The sequence below is a fragment of the Schistocerca americana genome, chromosome X (genome assembly GCF_021461395.2).
Source record: "Schistocerca americana isolate TAMUIC-IGC-003095 chromosome X, iqSchAmer2.1, whole genome shotgun sequence".
NCBI lineage: Eukaryota > Metazoa > Arthropoda > Insecta > Orthoptera > Acrididae > Schistocerca > Schistocerca americana.
In genome coordinates this window covers 722161436-722176804 of record NC_060130.1, presented here as the reverse complement: position 1 = coordinate 722176804, position 15369 = coordinate 722161436, and positions in this window count along the sequence as shown.

Sequence of the window (15369 nt, the reverse complement as noted above, 5' to 3'; positions counted from 1 at the left end):
ACCGCTACTTCCCAGTCAAGTAACTTCTCAATTGACCGTACAAGGACTGAGTTCACCCCGCTTGCCAATAGCGCTCGACAAACCGGATGATCACCCATTTAAGTGTCTGCCAAGCCCGACAGCGCTTAATTTCGGTGACCTGACAGCAACCGGTGTTACCACTGTGGCAAGGCCGTTGGCCTGATGGTATTAATCTACTGAGAATTTTGACCTGGAAGATACATTATGTTTTATGAGTAGGTGTAGGAACATCTTTCCATCTTACTCACTTTAGGCATACTTATAATTGTTTCCTTGCGCTAGTGGGCAACAGATCTAAAGGGGAAAAAAATTATTCTCAGTTATTCTCCAGGGAAAAGAAGTCTGAATGAATTTCAGAAACAACTAGTTGTATTACAAACACATTGAGTTACACTTCAAAACATTGTTCTCTAACTTGTGAAGAGATTCATGCATTGAATAGGGATGTAATGTGTCTTGGTTGGTTTCCGACTCCCGTCATTCACTTCTTTTCAAAACTTTATGATTTCGTTTATACGCACCGTGTCGTTGTTCTTGTTGTTGTTGCCACCATCAATCAGAAGACTGGTTTGATGCAACTTTCCACTCTCGTCTGTACTGGGCACGTCTCTTTACCTCTGCGTAGTTACTTCATCCTACATCTATTTGAACCTGCTTATTGTTTACGAGCATTGTTATACTTCTAAAATTTTTACGCCCCTGTACGTGCCTCTGTTACCAAACTGACGATTCCTTGATGCCACAGGGCGTGTCGTATCAACTGACCTCTCCTTTCAGTGAAATTGTGCCATGAAATGAAATGAGCGTATCGTACTGTTGGCCGGGAGGACCCATTCGGGGAACTTCTGCCGCCGCGTGCAAGTCTTATTTCAGTCGACGCCACATTGGGCGACTTGAATGCCGGTGATGAGGATGAAATGATGATCACAACACAACATCCAGTCTAAGAGCGCACAAAATCCCCAACTCGGCCGGGAATCGAGCTCGTGCCCGCTACATGGGAGGCAAGCACATACACCCCATCCCCCACCCCAGCTAAGCAGGCGGACTGTGCCATAAATTCCTTTATTCCCCGTTATGTGCACTATCTCCGTAGTAGTTACTCCATATACTCATCTAATCTACAGCATCTTTCAATAGCATCAAATCATAAAACATGCTATTCTCTTCTTGTATGAAGTGTTTAACGTCCCCGTTTCACTTCCTTACAAAGCTACGCTTCAGACAAATACTAAGTTTCTTACACTTAAATTTTTATAGAACTTTTTGTTTTAAAAATTCTTTTTTTGATATTGCCAGTCTACATATTATGTCTGCTTTGCTTCTGCCATCATCAGTTTTTCTGTTGTTCAAACAGCAGAACTCACATAATACTTTCAGCGTCTTATTTCCTAATCGGTTCCCCTTAGCGTCCCATATTTTAATTCGACTACATTACATTATCCTTGTCTTAGTTTGTTTGGTGTTCATATCATAACGTGTTTCCAACGTACTATTGCGACCCAAGTGCTGGGGTCGCGTTGTGATCAGGAGGTCGAGCGTAGAGTGAGGTTGAGTGGTCCAGTGGACGCCCGGAGGCGTCAGTGGTACAGAGGTACCTGTAATAACATTTACTCAACGTGCAGAGTGTATAAAGGTATAAGTATCTTAAGAGCTGCTGTCAGTGACTGGACGCAAGTGCGTATGCCGCCAAGGAGTGCTGACACACCATCAGCGAATCGTGACGTAGCCGCCGCACGTGTGCTGTGCTGGCGACGGCAGTGGAGCAAGGAAGGCATTGCCTGCTGAGATGTACTGCAATGATCCAGTATAGCTACCGCCACAGCATTCTTGACGTCAGTGCACCGTGCTCTCTGGAGCACACTGCCGACTGTGGTTCAGGATTCTGGTCGGCGTGAAGACGGGGTGCCGTTCACTGATCACGCACCCAGGTGCTCATAGGTCGGCCAGGACCTTGCGCGAACGTGCCTCACCTGATGGGTGTGAAGATGGCAGCCTGCAGATCATCTGTGATGAGCCATTAGTGGAGGAGTGCTGGCCGCACACTAGTCTTCTCATTCGTAATGACCCAGTAAACTGTAGTGGCAGACCACGACCGTGGTGTGTACCAGCTTGGCTGCCTCTCGATGTTGAAGTCAGCAAGCAAGTATCAGGCTGACCGTCATTGATCAGCGTGTCCTGGTTTCACTGTAACTCAATAGACTGTCATTCTTTCTGGTTCTAGCAATGTGGACAGAATGACGGCACAACAGTATGCGTGCTTTTGCTCTGGTAACCTCTCTACTTAACAGGGCGAGCCCACGCGTAAAGCGCCTTGGCTCTGGGTATACTAGCCCAGGGTTCTGGTTTATCGGGTCCGTCAGCGCCCTTGCCTCGCTGTCGTAATTCAGCAATTTTCTGGATTGCGGGGCTCAGTTCTTTTCTGGCTAACTTGATTTTGTAATGGCAATCTGGCACTGAAGTTACATAGTGTTACCTCATAATGCCTAGTTATGCGCTTGCATTTCTGTCTGCCTTGGAGACATACCGACTGGCACATCATCCCAGCGCTAACATACTACGTTCCGTTTTCGCCTGTGGAATTTGAATAAGATTTTAAGCCTGCACAATAAGATTATTCTGCTGCACAACAATCATTTCTATTCCATTCAACTGCTTTCCCCAGTACTTTGCCGTTCCTTCACAGGATACTCTATCACTGGTAATGTTCGAATTTTTCTCCCTGCACTTTAATTCCCTTTCCTAATTTCTGCTTGTTTTGATTCAGAGCTTCCTTAATATACAGACTGAGTAACATTGCATATAGGCTCAGTCCCTTCTCTATTACTGCTTTCCTTCCATGTTCCTCGATTCTTACAACTGCAATCTGGCCGCTGTACAAATTATAAATAATCTATCACTACCTGTATTTTTCCCTACATCTACCCAATTTCAAACAGTTTATTCCAGCCAGTACTGCCAAAAGCTTTCTCTAAGTGTAAAATGATATAAATGTAGTTTTACCTTTCGTTACCGTATCTCCTCGGATAATCTATAGGGCCAGTATTACCTCTCCCTACGTTTCTTCAGAACCTGAACTTATCTTCTTGAAGGTCGGCTACTACCAGTTTTTCCTGCATTCTGTAAGTAAGTCGTGTCAGTATTTTGCAGCCGTAGTTCGGTAATATTCACATCTGTTAGCACCTCCCTCTTTTGGAATAGGAATTATTAAATTCTTCTTTAAGTCTGAGGGTATTTCGTCTGTCTCATGTATCTTGCCCTCCAGGTGAAAGAGTTTTGCCATGGCAAGCTCTCCCAATAATCTCAAAAATTCTAAGGGAATTTCGTCCAGCCTAGAGCCCTTATTTCTAATTTGATCTTTCATTGGTCCGTTAAATTATTCTCACAGTATCGTACCTCCCATCTCATCTTCATTTAATTCCTCTTTCCTTTCAATGATATTGCCTTCAAGTTGATTTCCGTTCTATAGCTTTTTTTACATTTCTTCTTTGCCCGCATCTCGTGGTCGTGCGGTAGCGTTCTCGCTTCCCACGCCCGGGTTCCCGGGTTCGATTCCCGGCGGGGTGAGGGATTTTCTCTGCCTCGTGATGGCTGGGTGTTGTGTGATGTCCTTAGGTTAGTTAGGTTTAAGTAGGTCTAAGTTCTAGGGGACTGATGACCTAAGATGTTAAGTCCCATAGTGCTCAGAGCCATTTGAACCATTTCTTCTTTCAGGCTTCCCTTCTTTGTTCAGTACTTACTTGCCATTTGAGCTATTGATATCGGCGTAGCTGCTTCACTTTTCTTCAAATGTCTTTCTAATTTTCGTTATTATTATTATTATTATTATTATTATTACTCATTACGTATGCCCGTCTCTTGCCATATGAGGTTATGTAATGCGCCCAGAAATATTGTCGATCGTGATCGTCTTGATACTTCAGGTAAAATAGTGTAGGGAGACATAATGTTGCACCAGGGTACTGATCTCCAGACCTTTGAGCACAGTACACTCACCGTTCAGGGTTATTGTGACATTGTACTCCTTATCCCAATGTGCGTCTTTTCAGGAGTACATTTGGCCCCGGCTTCGTGTATACGGATGACAATGCGCTTCCCTATGAACAGCTCTTGTGGAGGAGCTCTTGGAACAAGAGAATATTCGGCAAATGGATTAACCAGCCCGTTCCTCGACTTAAATCCCATCAAGTACGTGTGGGATGCGCTGGAGAGAGGTATTTCAGGACGTCCGCATGTACCAGCGACCATGCAGCAGATTTCAACGGCGCTGCTGGATGAATGGGACTCCCTACCACAAGAACTAGTCACGAACCTTGTGGTCAACATGGGACCTTGCTGCAGAGAAAACAGTGCCGTCAGTATGATCACATGCCCTATTAAGAACCACGTCCCAACTTTTGTAATGCCTGGGAGACCATCATGAATCGCAATGATTGTAGTGTCATTTTTGTCATTGAATGAAAATGTCACTGCTGTTCGTCTCATTGCATATTTCTTTCAGTTACCTTCTGTACTATGCTGTAGCAGTTCTTCCTGTGTGTGGTTCAAGTTTCATGGAGCTACTATGTTACGTGACAGTGAGAGGTCATGCAGAGAGTGATGAATTAAAGTATTCTCCATAAGAAGCGCACACATCTGAAGTAAAAAAGAAAAAAAAGCCGTGAGTGCAAGTAAGAGATTTAAGGGAGACGTAGAGCGTATACACTAATACATACGTAGCGTGTAATAGCAATCTCTGTAAGGCAGGGCTGTTTCCATAACACAATCCAGTCTCTTACCGCAGTTATTCTCCTTAGCGTCTTCTCTGTGTTTGGTTCTGCTGAGTGAATGTTATTTACTAACTCACGCTGCAGTACTGACACTTCTATGAGTACTTTATCAATTAGCTGCAGACCTGCCGTCGTGAACGAATGTTTACTGGACAAATATCATACCAAACTTGGCGGATAAACGTGGGTCGCCGTTGGGAGCTTACTTCAGTCCCGTACGCCTGTGAAATTTCTTTTCTCATTCATACAATAAAACTGTTTCTTGTTTCACCTTAATTGCCCGCCAAGTGCCAACAGGAAGGAGATGTGTAATGCAAACTTCTTAAGCATCGGCCACACTAACGAGCAATGCGTCGCAGTGGCTGATACTCAATTTTTATTCCACGCCTTGCCATCTAGATCCGTTCGTTTCTTAAAGCACTTCGACAACGTCCGTTGGATTTTTCATCGAGTCAGAGGTCCACTTCCTGGTACAGTCTAATTCAGTCCGAACTGGTATCTCGGTCTGTAAGCACGACTGGCTCGCAACTTTAACCTTCGTTGTACATGTATACGTCAGCGTACTGATGCCATAGGCAACTCAGAAACCTGCACCAGGTTAGGAGCGGTTATGTCGCCCTGAAGGAATATCAAGTGGACAATCGACACAGTGTAAACTGGAAAATTGTGTTGAAAGAAATCGTTTCTGCTGAGAAAACAAATTGCCGTAAAAGCAAAATATACCGAAATTTCTTACAAAAATTAAGAACAGTTTTTAATATATTCCTCAGTACTATCCTAAGAGAAGATAGCAGTCTATTCAAAGATTACTTGACTTACTGACTGACTTATTTCCTATTGATCCTAATGGATTATAGGGCTGCAGTAAAGACCGTCCATATGGTTCTGTTGGCAGGCAAAAATTCGATTACACACCGTGTATAACCAGCTTTCAGGGCTGCTTCTTCCGCCTTCCTGGTCGTTGCGGGCCGTCACGTTTACGAGTTCTAATCCAGCGCCGTATTTTCAACAGTTCGACGTTGTTTGCGTATTGTGTGACCAATCCACCTCTAATTTCTTTCCTTTATTTGCTTATGGACTGGTCGCTGGTTCGTTATCTTCCACAATCTATCATTTGACAATACACCTGGAAACTTCATATTTATAATTTACTCATGACGCACATTAATGTAGACTTGCAGCTGGTTTACATTCGTGTTTGGTACTCTTTGTTTTACAGCTATATAGAACTGACTTTACTATTGAGCAGTCAGAGCTTGGTCTGTCTTGAAAAGTTCTTACTACGCCAGACAGGGCAAAGGCTACTTTTGTTTTCCTTATCCGACTGCTTACATCTTCCTCCATCTTTATAGATAGAACTTCCTAGATATGCAAATAAGTCTACATCTTTCTGTTCCTTTCCATACACTGTTAGCTTTGCCTTTTTTCAAATCAAATTATCATTTCCTTGGTTTTCTGAAGATCTAAATTTCGTCCTGCAATTTACGCTTCCTCTTGCAGTCTTGCCACCTTTTTTCCATGTCACTATGTCATTGTGAGAGAAGAGAGATATCATCAGAAAATCAAGTTATTCAAGCCTATCTGGCATTCCCCATCGAACACCTCTTTTCCTAACGTCAATGATTCTCTTCATTATGCTGTCCAGCACCTACAAGAACAATGTAGGTGACAGAATACCTCCTTGCCTTACCCCAGCGTTTGTTTGTATTGATCAGTAACTTTTCCTTTGTGCAGTACCCTACATTCATATTCCTAAAGGACTGCTTTAATAATGCTGCTGCTTGATGATATTCCACATTCTTCCAAAGAATGCCACATAATTCTCCTATTAAGAGAGGCAAATGCCTTCCCGAAATCAATAAATGTAAGATGGAGTGCGTTCTGCCATGCTGTACGCTGCTCACGTATTGTACATAGGATTCTAATGAGATCGACACAGCTTCGGTGTTCTCTGAACCCAACTTGCTCTTATCTTCGCTGTGTCTCCACAAAATCCTTAACATGGTGTAGCATTAATCTACAAAGCAATTTACTTCGTTCAGGCAGGAGGGTAATGTCTTGTTAGTTATTACATTTGGTAGTGTCCCACTTTTTTCACAACTTATAGTTCCTCTGCTGTCCATGTCTTCCAAAATAATGGATGCTGTAGAATTTCGGTGGTGTTAATGTCCGCTTAAAGGATCTCAAGTGCAAAATTATCCATTCCTGGAGCCTTTCCGTCCTTTATTTTTTTGAGTGCTGTTTTTATTTCAGCCTTAGTTGGTATGTTCACGTCGATTAAGTCATTGAAATCTGGCACATTAGATCATCTCACCCCATCTTCAGGATGCTCTCTCTTCAGAACTTCGGAAATATGCTCTCTCCATCTTCTAAGTTGCTATTGTTTTGTCGTCAACAGTCGACCATCCATAATTTTCACAGGTCTGTTCTTGTGAAACCTCTTTTTTGACAACATTCTAGTGATTCTGTATAGTTTTTTAGCGTCACCCCTCGCTGCGGTTGTCTCTACTATCAGAACGTGTTCCCCCATTCACTTTTTTTTATTATTCCTCACACTCCTCTTCGCTAGTGAGTCAGTAGCTGCGTACTCAGCTTGCACTCGAGTTTTCTGTTGCCTTGTTTTAGTCATATTTAATTTTGCCTTAATCTTCTTTCTACAGGTGATCAGATTCCATGTACTCTCAGACATAAAATCTTTCTTCAGATTTTTCTTAAAGCGGAAGACCTATTCACTCACAATACAGTAGATGTCCTTAACCTGTGTTTGTGTATTATTAACATTAATTTTAACATTTTCCTGTGCTTCTTGGAGTGTCTCACAGCAGTTCTTTATTTCAATACGGAATCCATGTTTTCCCACATCACAATGTGTCGTTTCGTTATTTGCAGCCATGATTTTCAGTCTAAAATTTGCAACAATAAGGTGATTATCACTGCCAACATCAGCTCCACGTATATTATTCACATCCATCAGCAAACTTTTAATTTTCTTTCTCAGCGCTATGTGATCTTTCTGTATCTGGAGATACTCATGCAAAGTAATGAGTATTCTTGTGTGGAAATGCTTTATAACCAAATCATAACTGGTACAGAAATATGAAAACATATCCCCATTTTCACTCATTTCTACAATACCACGGACACCTATTACATGCTCAAAGCCGTAATTTTTGTTTCAAAAATTTACATTTACGTGTCCCACAATAATCAAGATGTCTCTCCGGCTGGTACGTTTAATGATGTCATTTAAGGAGTGGTTACACTCTTTATTTTCTATTCAGCATCTGAGATTTATGTAGGAGCATAGCACTGAATGACTGTGACATTACGAATGCTAGTCTTACAACGTACTAGAAGTAATCTTTCTGAAACCAGTTTCCATTACACAAGGTTCCGTTTTGTTCCATTGGTTAACTAAATGCAAAACTAACCTTTGTTAAAAGATCATGGTTTTGCGTTAGTTTCATATAGCTGGCTATTACCAGTGCTGCGACAGGGAGGATAGTAAATAACGAAATTTTACTTATTGTGCGTGTATAGCCTAGTTGGAGGAACGCACGCTTAAATCTTTACGTGACATGGAATATACATGATGCAACATTTAGTACACAGAGCTGCAAACAAAGGCAGCAACAGCGGTTTCAGATCAAATGGTTCAAATGGCTCTGAGCACTATGGGACTTAACATCTTAGGTCATCAGTCCCCTAGAACTTAGAACTACTTAAACTTAACTAACCTAAGGACAGCACACAACACCCAGTCATCACGAGGCAGAGAAAATCCCTGACCCGCCGGGAATCGAACCCGGGAACCCTGGCGTGGGAAGCGAGAACGCTACCGCACGACCACGAGCTGCGGACAGGTTTCAGATCAACTGGGCTTCACGTCAGACTGGGATTGGAACAGATACGTGAATGTCATTCCACGCTGCTTCAACTCTATGGCAGAGTTCATCAACTGGAATGATTGGCGGGTGCTGGCATGCCACTCTTTCACCAAACTATCATTGGATACTTCCAAAGGGTGCGAGATCTGGCGACCATGCTGGACAGGGTAACAGAAGAACGCTCACTGTAACGAAGTAGCTCAGTACAGCGCGGGCAACAAGCACCCTTGAGTTGCTTTGCGAAAGACAACATTAACACGTTAGAAATATAACGACTGCTGCCCAGACTAACGGCTATGCAGACCAGAGATGACAGTGTTGTACGGTCACTGCTATCCCGCAGCAATATGTTGGTCCCATTACAAGAGTGATTAATGCTACCTAGCAACGCTCGTTCTACTCGTAGTCTCCTTACATAGATAGGTCCATCGTCATGCAGTAGGTGCAGTACGCAGAACTGAAACTCGTGAAAATACACATTTGGCGCCTTTCTCTCTGCTACTGTGTCAATGGTTGCAATGCTGACACTCCATATTGTCCCGGACGACATCGCACTGACCGTATCGATACCAGTTTTACTGAAAATATGCCCATTTCCTGACTCAAGGTACGTGGCGTGGCTATACGATCCCGCAGGGCCGAGTGAACAGAATGTCTGTTTATCGGGAGCTAATTGTGTGGGGCTGCTGAGGTCTTCCATGGCGTTGTGTATGACTCTCCCGAACCCATAGTTTCCATAAATTACGGTCATGGAAACCCCATCAAAGCGATCAGTAGTATCGCAGAAAGCTAAATCTCAGATTCCATATGCCACGACCCAGCCATTGGTAAATATCAAAACGTGTTCATAGACTTTTTTTCCATATTACAGAAGGCTTGACATTATCTTCTAAAAAACAACAAACATTCAAAGGCGATTTCTGAATGAGAAACGCCTCTAACTAATATTGCCTTATACTCAAAATATATGTGGTATTACTCCTAAAAGCTGGTCGGTGTGGCCGAGCGGTTCTATGCGCTTCAGTCTGGAACCGCGCTACCGCTACAGTCGCAGGTTCGAATCCTGCCTCGGGCATAGATGTGTGTGATGTCCTTAGGTTAGTTAGGTTTAAGTAGTTCTAAGTTCTAGGGGACTGATGACCTCAGATGTTAAGTCCCATAGTGCTCATAGCAATTTGAACCATTTACTCCTAAAAACATTGTGCAATTGAACTGAAGTGCTGATCATTTGCATACCCAAGCATGTAGTGCACTTTATGCTAATTAGGCGTTTGTTGCATACCATCTTTATAGTGTTGCATATTTAATCGCCAACGGTGCAGAATTTATGATATGGTATGCGACTTTTAGAGCTCTTGGTCATTACCGTAGAAAAAGGTGTGAAGCACCTAAGGCCAAAAATTACCACCAACCCATCGCTTCAACTTTTCCTACTTGGAGATGTTGCCAGAATATAATTGGACTTAACTGAAATATTCAATTTCTGCACCCTGTAGAAACTGCATTGTTATTGGTAGGGCTACTGGGCTTTTGGCCCACGTGCACAGTTTTAATTATCATATGGAAAAACAAGAGTAATGATCTTGAAAGCATTACGGAAACATGCCAACATCCCTCCATCATCCATCTTCCTGTTCCTCTCCCCCCCTCCACTCCCTCTCCAGCCAATCACAGCCTAGTATTTTACCTGCCATTAAAATGTGACAGCTAACCACAGTGTAGTCTCAAGGCAGCCGTCCAGACCGAGCTTAAAGGTATCCGAATGATCTGAATTCTTTGCGCCATATTCAGAAGTATTAACCCAAAAATTGCATTAAGGGGTTAACTTTCATTATTTCCACATCTGAAAAACGTCAGCGACACACGCACACGCACAAAGAAACAAACAAACAATGGTTATGTCGAGTGTTCCAACGGTGTCTCCAAATCTAAAATCCATCTGAAGCTACGTTATTGGTGGTTCACAGAAAGCACGCTTATCCTGCGATGTTCTCAGAAGTTTTCAGTAATGTTTATCATTAGCAAGCAGCATTTTTAGTTGGGGAAGGAGATCATGCTTCATGTTAAACACTAGAAAATATAATCAATTATAATGATTGGTAATTATTGCCTTCTATTAAAATGAATTTAGACTTCCTCACCTTTTTGTTCCAAACACAGCTTACAATGAAGGCTGCAACATTTACTATTTGGATCTATGTTGCCATGGCTCACTAAAACTGTATTTTCACAACCAGCTACTAATTGATACAAAAAATTTAATTCTAATATTCCAAAATACGAAATGTGGAAACGCACGAAATAGGCACAGGCAAACGAACTGAAAGCACGACTATAGTATGGGAAAAGGGTGTTTTCATGTGACTTTGTAGCCATGTAACATTTAAACTGCATCTTTTCGTAATATACAAGGAGAGCTTCGTAATATGTGAAATGTTTACATTCAACATAACATGGCCAGAGCCAATGGTGAAACGAGGCAGAGATGAAACGTGACCAGAGACAATTGGGAACAGGACAGAGATCTAAGGTCGATATCTCCAAAATACAATCTTCGCAGCGAAATAAAACTATTTATCAAGTAAAGCTTTCGAGTTCAGAAACACACACACACGCAGTTTGCTTATTGTAATACGCAATTAAAACTGCAGGTATCTGACAGTGAAAGAAAATTAGAAATTTCCACCAAAATAAAATGGTATTATTTCTCAATATATATATAAGACTTTGAGCACAAAACAAACGTGACTCTGCTGTCACAACTTAATTTTTCCATAAGACTGAAGAAACATACACTTTACTTGCATATTGGCACTACTGACAAAACTAACAGCAGAAACAGCGCTTATAGACAACTAAGATCGGTATGTGTACAAAAATTTACAGGTACAATGACCCCTCATATCAAATATTTCAACATCTAACATTTCCATGTTATTTATCAACATACACTCGGCTTGCTTACTAGCACAACCGAATTAAATTATAGGTACGTCCCTGGACGTAATTCGATCGTTCTAACATACAGAAGAGAAACCAAAATACATAATAATTCGTTCTATAACATTAAAAAAAAACATTCCCACTGCTACTGATCTAAGTTGCAACCTAATGCGTGCATGACGAAAATTATGAGTGGTATCACTCTATGACGAATATGAAGTTGATGCTCCTGCACGTGATCATTTACTTTGATGTCTGGCGTTGCAGTCATTGTATATGGAGGTCTGGTCAATTTTAGTCCTGTTCCATATGCGCCTCGGTTGATGGTAATGACTCTCATGTTTTTTCACAAGGTAGCAAGTCAGGAGACGTCTAAAGCGTGCAGGGAGGATATTTTTGATGAAAATGGGAGAAACTGTAGATTATGACTAAGTAGTAAGGTAGGAGAACGACGGGTACACTATATTGTGATTGTCCGGGATATAATTATGTGGTGGTACCGATGATGCTTGGAGGATGGAAGATCAGAATTGGCCAGTTTCCAGAGACCATTAAACATGTCATTCCTAACAAATGACAGTTTTCCTTCGTACTACAGTGAACTACACAGTTCCCTAACTGTATTTCCAGGAACTACTTCCCAATTGCAGATTTCTTAAGGGCTTTCTCCATTTCTTCTTCACTTGTTCTTTGCCTTCTGAACAATCTTTATTTTTTTTCCAGATGTTTTGTGGACTGTTTTGTACTGTACATTGTCACCTGCTTCCTATTTTTGTTCTGGTAGATTGTGCTCCGTCCTAGAAATAAGCACAAATAAACTTACAAATACAACAGGACAATACTGACCCTGTATCACGTTATTTTATATTTTTCTATTGTTACGAGATAAAACATACCAGAGGCTGTAACATCATCACAGGCGTATATTTATATACATTACATTACATTTGTGCACTGATAACATTAAAGAAGACCCCAAATTTTTCATAAATGCTATATCTAAACCATTTTAGGTTATACTGTTAGTAATGTAATGCTAGGCCACACTTGGGCTATGTTCAGCATGCGATAAACTTCTTGATACACAATTGCGATCTGCATCAGTTTCATCAGTAAATAGATCAATGTCGCCTTTAACATCTTCCCCAAATATACATGTCTTTATTCAACTACAAGGTTTCGACGTAAATACCATGTCGACACCGAGGCGTGACACTGTTTTCATCCAAAGACATGAATATAAATGTGAGGGCGTGCAGAAATTTTTGTGTGAAAACTCCTAAAGTTTTGTACAGAAAACAAACGTTACTCACATTTTAAATCTTTATTCTTCTTGTCTACGTATTAATTTCGCAACGTAGTCACTCTGGCGATGAATACATTTCTCCCAACGAGAGACTGCTTTGTTCGTACCGTCGCTGTAGAATGTTTGACTTTGTTGACGGAACCACAACCTCGCTTCTGCTTGCACCGCTTCATTACTATCAAAGTGGAGTCGTTGCAGGAGTTCCTCAAGTTTTGTAAACACATGAAAATGCAAGTGGGTACTGTGTGGAGGATGACTGATGACAGTCTACCCAAGGCAGACGTCGCAGCGCTCGTGTGTGATCTGGCATCGCCAAGCCGAAGGAGAGGGTGTTCCATGTGTGAACCACTTCTTCGAATCTTGAACTCTATTACAGCACGTTGTTTCTCACGCACTGAAATAGTTACATTACGCACCAACCTGTTGCACACTACAATTCGGAGCCCTCTAACGGCAAAGGGCTGGAAATGTGTAGGCAGATAGGATCAAAAAATGGTTCAAATGGCTCTGAGCGCTATGGGACTTAACATCTGTGGTCATCAGTCCCCTAGAACTTAGAACTACTTAAACCTAACCAACCTAAGGACATCACACACATCCATGCCCGAGGCAGGATTCGAACCTGCGACCGTAGCAGTCGCGCGGTTCCGGACTGAGCGCCGAGAACCGCTAGACCACCGCGGCCGGCCAGATAGGATCAAGGTAATATGAAGATGTAGATTGTAAATAACGTTTGTTTTATTTACAAATCTGTAAGTGTTTTCACATAAAAAATTACTTTGCAGCACGTATTCGTATGCCAAGGCAAAAGAATGGAGATAGCCGACAAATGCTTTTGAGCGTTTCAAATGGAACTACTTATTGCCAGCAGGTACTACAACTGAAACTGGAACAGATGGCCTGGCCAGACTAATTCTCACTAAATTGACGGTTAGCTCTTCCTTCCGCCGACCTCTTCAGTTTGGCCTTTTATTTATGTTTAAATCTTCTGATGGTCTTGTACATTTAGTTTCCCTGAAGTACTTCAGACGAATCTCTGAATATTTTCTTCGAATAGGTAACCTAATGCTTTCTTTACGGAAAACGTCAAACGGAACAAGTACTTTATGTCAAACAACTACACTGTAGATGTGACGTTACATTCTGTCATCCCAGCTATCTCGATACAACACCTTTCCCCTGCGTCCGACACTAAGATTAAGATGTGAGAGGAAGGGCAAAAATTTTCCGTCTGGCACGAATATGGAGTAGACATGAAATAAATCTGATACTGTTCTGTAGGTACGTCATGAGCAACCACTTAGCTATGGAATAGTTTCATTAATCGGCGTTTTAGAATAGTTCGTGTTACTTGTGTTTTGTTCAAATAAAATAACTTCCACTTCATACCGTTACATAATCCTATGATTTGGGTTACTTGTATGAGGGACGAGTTCATTAGGTGTCAAGGAAGAGTCTTCTTCTTCTTCAGTAGTTCAGAATTTGTACGTTACCGTACTTCTCTTGAGGACAATTCACGTGAGGTACGTTCTAGCCGGCCGGTGTGGCCGAGCGGTTCTAGGCTCTTCAGTCTGGAACCGCGCGATCGCTACGGTCGCAGGTTCGAATCCTGCCTCGGGCATGAATGCTTGTGATGTCCTTAGGTTGGTTATGTTTAAGTAGTTCTAAGTTCTATGGGACTGATGACCTCAGATGTTAAGTCCCATAGTGGTCAGAGCCATTTGAACCATTTTTTTGAGGAACGTTCTAAAAGTGCCAACAAAAATATGAGAGGTATACGCTATGGTACTGCGACAACGACGATGTACTGTCATAGCCAAATCACAGGTAGGCTTACAGTATATTTTACATAGAATATGAATTGTAATATTTATGGTAGGTGAAGGCCACATTGCTCAATGCTAACAAAAATGCTGATGAACATCTCTGCGATACATCAACCATTTAAATAATAGCCTAATTGTGCTCGCGGATATGTTAATATGGATTGGATTTCAGTCTACCACGTCACATAACAGCTGACGGTAAACGCTGGCTCCTCATAAAAAGTTAAAGTCGGTTTAATTTGCCAGAGAGCTTGTGCCCTTCCTTGAGTACCAAAGTAATTATTACTATTGGCTGTATTGAAAAGAGCAGGACTTGTGTGGCCGAGCGGTTCTAGGCGCTTCAGTCCGGAACCGCGCTGCTGCTACTGTAGCAGTTTCGAATCCTGACTCCGGGCCGGCCGAAGTGGCCGTGCGGTTAAAGGCGCTGCAGTCTGGAACCGCAAGACCGCTACGGTCGCAGGTTCGAATCCTGCCCCGGGCATGGATGTTCGTGATGTCCTTAGGTTAGTTAGGTTTAACTAGTTCTAAGTTCTAGGGGACTAATGACCTCAGCAGTTGAGTCCCATAGTGCTCAGAGCCATTTGAACCTGACTCCGGCATGGATGTGTATGATGTCC